The sequence below is a fragment of the Mus musculus genome, chromosome 1 (assembly GCF_000001635.26).
Source record: "Mus musculus strain C57BL/6J chromosome 1, GRCm38.p6 C57BL/6J".
Lineage (NCBI taxonomy): Eukaryota > Metazoa > Chordata > Mammalia > Rodentia > Muridae > Mus > Mus musculus.
In genome coordinates this window covers 144,307,046-144,314,566 of record NC_000067.6, presented here as the reverse complement: position 1 = coordinate 144,314,566, position 7,521 = coordinate 144,307,046, and the positions used below count along the sequence as shown (strand labels likewise).

Genomic DNA, 7,521 nt, shown 5'->3' with positions numbered 1-7,521 from the left:
TAATGGCAAAGATAAGAGCAACATATGCTTCTCATAGAGTTATTGTTATTACTTTTAATTAAGTACAGGTGTGTGTGTGTGTGTGTGTGTGTGTGTGTGTGTGTGTGTGTGTGCCTGCATGTGAGTATGTTCACATGAATGTTTGCAAGGACCTTTGGATTCTCTCGAGCTGGAACTTCAGATGGTTGAGTTGCCTGACCTGACATGGGTTAGAGAACAGCAGGTGTTCTCAAACTCTACACCACCTCTTCAGCACAAGGGCATTTCTATAGGATGTTTTAAGAAAAAGACCTTTTCAGGATAAAATGATTCTTTATTTGCTGTTGGAGATAGCTCTGGTAGTTTATTCCTGTTTGTTTGTTTGTTTGTTTGTTCGGTTGTTTTTGTTTGTTTGGTTGGTTTTGGTTTTTTTTTTTATGAGCAATAATGAGAAGATAGTAGACAATAGCTAAAGGGAGTTAATAAGAACCAGGGGCTGAGCTCTAGAATTTTAGAAAGACAAGAGAAGACAAAGTATATAAGCATGCTGATGGGAGAGACCATGCTAGGATGCTGCAGAGTAGAGGTGGTGGTATTGAGTTGGAAGCTGGAGAAGAATTGCTGGGAAGATATTCTCATGGGAGAAGCAGAAGTGGCCCTGAAACCAGCACAAACAATTCATCCTTGGGACCAAGAGAGGAGCAATATGTGAAGAGAGGTCAGTTGCAGGATAGAGGTCAAGGATTGAGAGAGAGAGAGAGAGAGAGAGAGAAACCTTCTCTTTCAATTCCCTGGATCCATCAGGTCAAATGAGAATCCAATTACCACATTACAGTATAATTTAAGGGAAGCAGAGATACTGTTCAGAGAGAAGACTGAGTCCTGCAGTCAACACAGTATCTCCAAAGGCAGACATTCATGAAGACTTGGGATGAGGTGAGGTCCACTAATACATTACAGCCTGTGTGCCTGGAGCCTCACATGACTGAAATGAAAGTACATAACATTAAGAACTAGCTCTTCCATCTCCAGTTAAGCGGTAGGGCCCTTGCCCCTGGCCAGTTTCCATTTTACTAACCAGGAAGCCCTTTGCATACTAAAAGCTGATTATATTTACAAGAAGGAAGTGTGAGGGAGCAGATATTTTATTTGGTTTTGATAAGGAATCCTGATTAAATGGATTCTTTATCTTGAAAGAGCAATGCTTTTCCTCCCCACAAAGCAGTTCAAATTTCAACATTGTCATGAGGCTGGGTATTTTTTATATAAAATATAAAGTGAACATATTTTAGAGACAATCAAGGGCTAGAGTGAGACACATAGCAATTGAATTCAACAAAATGATTTTCTATAAATGAGTCACATTCTATGGTGAAACTCTATGCGTATATATTAATCAACATTATCTGTGGCTAACAAGGCTGGATATCAGGTTGTGATAGCAAGTTCTAATGCCTACATATTCAAGAAGTCCATATGAAGCACCTTCTAAGTACTACAACAGTGTACAGCAGTGAACAAACAAAATGACGACTGCCTTTATGAAGCTTGTCACACTCAGGGACCAATCTGTAGAAGACAAGGCAATCAATAAGAAAAATGTAATATATAACAAGGCCTTAATATATAAAATCTCAGCAGACAAAAGAACATCCAAGTACAGAAAACAGGTAAATCATTTGCAATAGAGATAGTGTGTTCAGGTTAAACATCACCGAAAAGTTAGAATGGTGAAGACTTGAAGAAGATGGGGGTATGAGTCATATAAGAAGTGCTTTCTCTGGGGAATCAAAATCCAAGCAGAAGGTACCATGAATGCAGAAGTTTGGAGCAAGGAGGATGCCTGAAGTATTTATAGGGCTGTCAGAAGGCCAGTTTAAGAATAAAGGGTAATCAGTAGGGAGAGACTGTGGGGGTTATGAGATATGTGGGTTTTGCCATTGGGCAAAGAATGAGGTTAGAAGACTGCAGTTTAGAGTCTCTTTAGGTTTTCAGATATTTCTTCACAATTTGAACACTTGACAGTTGTCCCTTTAATTTATTTGAAATGCTAATTTTTTAAAAATAAAGGTTCACCTCTCGGTGCAATAAAATAAATAAAAATAATAATAAAATTAAATTAAATTAAAAAGCCATCTGTTTTGCGGCATCATGGCTGCCCTCCAACCTCTGGTGAAGCCTAAGATCGTCAAAAAGAGGAACAAGAAGTTCATCAGACACCAGTCAGACCGATATGTGAAAATTAAGCGAAACTGGCGGAAACCCAGAGGCATTGACAACAGGGTGCGGAGAAGGTTTAAGGGCCAGATCCTGATGCCCAACCTCGGTTATGGGAGCAATAGAAAAACCAAGCACACGCTGCCCCGCGGCTTCCACTAGTTCCTGGTCCACAATGTTAAGGAGCTGGAGGTGCTGCTGATGTGCAACACATCTTACTGTGCTGAGACTGCTCACAACGTGTCCTCTAAGAACCGAAAAGCCGCCGTAGAAAGAGCAGCACAGCTGGCCATCAGAGTGACCAATCCCAACGCCAGGCTATGCAGCGAAGAAAACCAATAGATGGCTTGTGTTCACGTTTTGTATTTAAATAAAATCACAAAATCTGAAAAAAAAAACCAACAACAACAAAAACCCCAAGAATAAAGAAAGGGTAAAGTCCAAGATAGGACTGTCTATATAATATGCAGTCACAATTTTAGGCTCCATTTAACATTATTAACAATTCAAAAACAGACATAAGAAACCTTTGTTTTGTATTCATGCAAAATTAAGTATAATACAAATGTCAACCTCGATTGCCTCCCAGAATATGAAGATAAGGCCTTATTGCTCAAGAAATAATGAATTTCAGGCACAGGGTTTAGAGGAGACAAATGGGCACTGATACAGAAGCTGCATTCCTGAGGACTGGGTCCCATAGTATCAAAAGGTACTTTGCAAGATGCCAAGGGGGAGGGGCATTGGGCAGTCATATCCAACAGTAAAGCCTATGAATCGCACTAACGACTGGACTGACAGGATATTCCCAATGGGAAATGGTAGCACATTGATTTGGGGGGGGGTTACCTCCAGCTTTCCAACTGGAGTTAAGGTCCACACAAAAGGAGGGAAATCATACCTGCTCCTGTAAAGCTAGATAGGTATAAATGGCTGGAGAAACACAGACCTGAGAGGAGAACCTCCTCTACCACCTCCCTAAACCAGTGTAATTCTGTACTCTAAATAGTTATTTCCATACCTAAGGACAGATTTCACCCCTCATCAAACAAGCTTCTTTTTTGCAACAGAAGGAGATCATTAAAGACAGCCAATATTAGTCAACATGTAGAAAACTGACTGAGACAGCCAGTCTAAACCCGTATGTCTGCAGCACAACTCCTATACATAAGGCTCAAGGAATATTGAGGAAGAGAGTACAGAATTATAAGAACCAGAGGGACAGGAAGTCTGTTGTGAGATTGTAACATTGACAAGAAGCAACACTCATGAAATGTTGAAGGCATGACTCCCCGCCCCCACCCCCATCCCCCCAAAAAAACCTTGCACAATTCCAACATTAGTTTATATCACTATGTAGATAAGGGAAATTTCATGAAGACCCAACCCTGAATGAAGAGCTATAAACAATTAACAGCTAATGAAAAGGCTAGAATTAGTCTTCCCCAGGATGAGCCTCCAGGTTGGATATCCAATACAAATTGCTCAAACTCAGAAACACATACCTGAAGGCAGCATTGAATAGACAATGTAGTTTGTAGTTAAGAAAAATACTCATTATTCAGCAGCTGAAAATAAAGGTTTCAACTGACCTAGATCTTTCAGAATTTCAAGTCCAACTAAAATTCATTCTTAGAGCCCACATTGCTCTTGGCCAGGACTATTTATACTCTATTTACTTCTTAATTCGGTCCTCTTTTTAAAAAAGATTTCACTGCCTCCATCAAAAGTGTGCTTTGACTGAGACTGAACAGCAAAGAATTTGAAATGTGACTAAGACAAAGTTAGTAAAAACTGCTTGAAATACCACAGTTAGCTTTCACTACCACCAAAGATTTTTTCACTTGGTTTTAGAAGGTACTATTTATTCTTTGTAATCTCCTTTCTGATATGTTTGTTATAAAAATGTAAAATTTTTACATCTGCACTGTTAAGTGCAATCCAAACTCATATAAATTGTGTATATGTTAATAAATATTCCAGCCTAGGCGTAGAAGTCAGGAAACTGAGCTGAGGTTGTTTGTGATTTTTTTTCTTTGCCGGTGAGGACAAAACACAAATATTTAAGAGGGATAAGAAGAGTTGCAATCTAGACAAAACTGTTTCTTTCACTGTTTAGAATCAAACCCATGACTTCCAGATCATTAGAGTGGCCGTGTGCTCTAGGATGAGTGGTACCATTAGGAGAAACATAGAAAACAACCTGAGCATTATAGGGCAGAGGAGAGAGGCAGAGCCATGTGGTGGATGCATGCCAAGCAACCCTCTGAGGAGTCTAGAGGCAATTAGAGAATACTGCGGGAGACTGACACTCAGAATTTACAGTGCTCCATGGTCAGGGTCACAATAGTTTAGCTAACTAACACTTTATGTTTTCTTCCCCCTACCCTAGGAAAACTGGCACATATTAGTGTCAATTAGGCCTGAGACGCTGACAGCTCATTTCTTTGAAATTAGATTTTTCTCTGATATGCTTGTTATAGGAAACACCTCATTTCTCAAAACTGACTGAACAGTATCCATAGCCTTTCCAAGCTTATGAAGATTTCCTTCTCCCTGCCTTCTGTCACAGTAAGGGAGATGGTACAAAAACAGTGTTCAGGGTTAAAACCCAAACTGGATAGATTCCCACTACATATAATCAGATATGTAGCGACATCATGTACCCCATACTCTAACAAGGAGAGTAAAGGTCTTGTTATTTCCTAGCTCAGCATATGTTATGATGGTATCGATAATGTTTGTGATTTAAGCATAAGATAAAACCAGGTTCTTCCTTCTCAGCAGTGAGGTTGAGCACAGGGTTTTGTGGATATTAGGCAAGCACTACACTGCTGGGTTACATGTGCAGCAAAGCCAGCCTACTTCATCATTTTGTATTGAGACAGAGTCTTGCTGAATCACCCAGGTTATTGTGTTTGTTTGTTTGTTTGTTTGTTTGTTTGTTTAAGATGGAGTTTTTCTGTGCAGCCCTGGCTGTTCAGGAACTCCCTTAGTAGACCAGGCTTCCCTTTAATCCAGAGATCAGTCTGCCTCAGTGGATTAAAGACATGTGTCACCACCTCCCATATTCAGGCTATCTTGGACCTTTCGATTTTCCTACCCTCAACTTCCTGAGTAGTTTGGATAGCAAGCTCACACCTCAACACCTGGCACAGGATTTCCATTTAATGAATTTCCCTACATCTTTGCAAATTTAAAGAAGGCCTTTACTTGGGGATTCATAAATAAATAGAAAAGGTTACTCAATCTTCAAATATTCAAAACAGTAAGTCTCTTTTACATGATTATAAAAACACAGTTACCACCTATTACAAAAGACCTAATCCATTTACTTTGAATCAAAGCTAAAAATGTAAAAATTATCTTTCTAAATATGAAAAAGTAATTATATCATAGATATATTAATGTCCTCATTCTGATAATCCATGCCCAACAGTTTTTTTTTCTTCTTTCATTACTGGCCAAACTAACAATGGGGCCAGATGATGGATGTAAGAAGCAAGCAAGCATCCTTCAACATGGTGAACAGTATCATGCCCTCTCTCCATCACACCACGTGCCATCATGATAATTTCCATTGTCTCCTGCAGTTTTAAAATGTTCCTTGGTGTAGTAAAATCATCCCTGGCTAAGAACCACTAATAAAGTGCAAGTGAGACAGATGCTAATTCATTTTTACAGGTTAGTTTGTAGCCTTTCATGTTGAGCAATTGCTTGTATAGTCTTCAACCACCAAAGATAACAATGTTTTGCCAAAAGGATAGTGTTAAGACAGGTCTCCCCAAAGTACGAAGGTACAGCATGCAAGCCATCACTCAATGAAGCATACAGAACGTCTGTTATCTGTGTGTCATAGATGACATGGTTGACTAACCTACTTCCTTCTTCAGAAATCCAGCAACTGAGAAACAAGTTTGAGGCATTTTCTGTCCACTCAGTAAAACCTGTGCCTCACTGAGGTCGCTGACACATCGGAAGACCACAGAGCTGCTCTCTCAGACCTGCTGGATTTCTATCTGTTTGCTGATAACTCTCCCCCTTTGACCGCATTTCTAACACTAATACCTCTAGCACAATCATCAGACATTTAAAACACTTTATATTAACTTTAATTTGTGCTTTATTGGAGGAAGGGGAAGACAGTGTTTCTAAACTTCTCACTGGACCATAAATAAAACGAAGTTTGGTTTTTTTTCATACCTGTCTATTACACTCCCATTTCTTACTTGATATTGAAGAAAATGAACTTTATACAGAGTTCATAGACACAAAGCCTTTGCACATGAAGTGCAGTGACAGCCTCTGCAACAGAACCTGCTTCATGATTAGGTTACTGAGTCATCCCTTTCAACAATATCAGATATAAGGTGGTACCAAGACTGCGGTAGAAATGGATGGCTTCCTGGCCTTGCTAGGTTTATTCCAGATTGTAGTTGAACTTGGATCCTATTTTCCTGGCATTCATGCATTATACAAACTGAAGAAAGAAAAGGGGGTGGTTTCACATCTGAAAATAATTCTTACACAACCTTCCTCTCATCATATTTTTACATCCCGTCTACCTGTTAGACTTCATTCTTGAGACTTACTAGACTCTTAAAGCTATTTTTCAGATGAGAATATTCAGCTGGTAGCAACAAAACAACACTTAAACTTACTTTTAGAACATTGATTGATTGATTGATTGATTGCAAGGAATTGAAGAGAAAATAGAAGCAAGGAGTAGGGGGAGGGGGACTCCTTAACTCCTGAACAGTGTGTAAGAGAAACTAGACAACAGGAACTGGTCTAGTGTAGGTTTCCACTGCTCCTGAAACCTACCTACATATTGAGACTGCCCCCTCTTTCTGTGAAGTAAAGTTTCTATACTTGTAAATTTTTTATTGGGGGGGGGGGGGACAGGATCAGAAAAAAAAAAAGGAAAGAAAAATAAATAAAATGTTTATCTGTTAAAAGTTGAACTTTACAGTAGAGGCAAAGACTTGTGAGGTGTTTTACCCCCCCTCTTTTGTCAAAAGAAATGAAGGGAAAAAAGCTTATTCAGTAGCAACTGTCTACAGAAGAGAAGCAAAAGGCATTGAAAACAAGAAAAACCACAAAGCAATTAGTTCCTGTTCGCGCGCTGCAGCTTGTGACTGACGTGGGCCTCTGCGCTGGGTGCATTTTGAATTTTCAGATTAGCAGTGTTCATTTAGGGAGGAAGCAGGCTTCGGCAGAGTCTGAAGAAGAAAGCAGCATTCACAGAACTGTTATTCATAAAGAATTGCAATTCTTTAAATGAACCCCACCTGGTAGACTGAGAGGAAGAGAGCAATGTGTTCT

At 39.5% G+C, this 7,521-nt stretch overlaps 1 pseudogene; it reads left to right on the top strand.

Annotated features, from left to right (window-relative positions):
• Window positions 1-2,130: 2,130 nt before the first annotated feature.
• On the top strand, window positions 2,131-2,538 carry Gm7266 (annotated as a pseudogene).
• The last annotated feature ends 4,983 nt before the right edge of the window (window positions 2,539-7,521 follow it).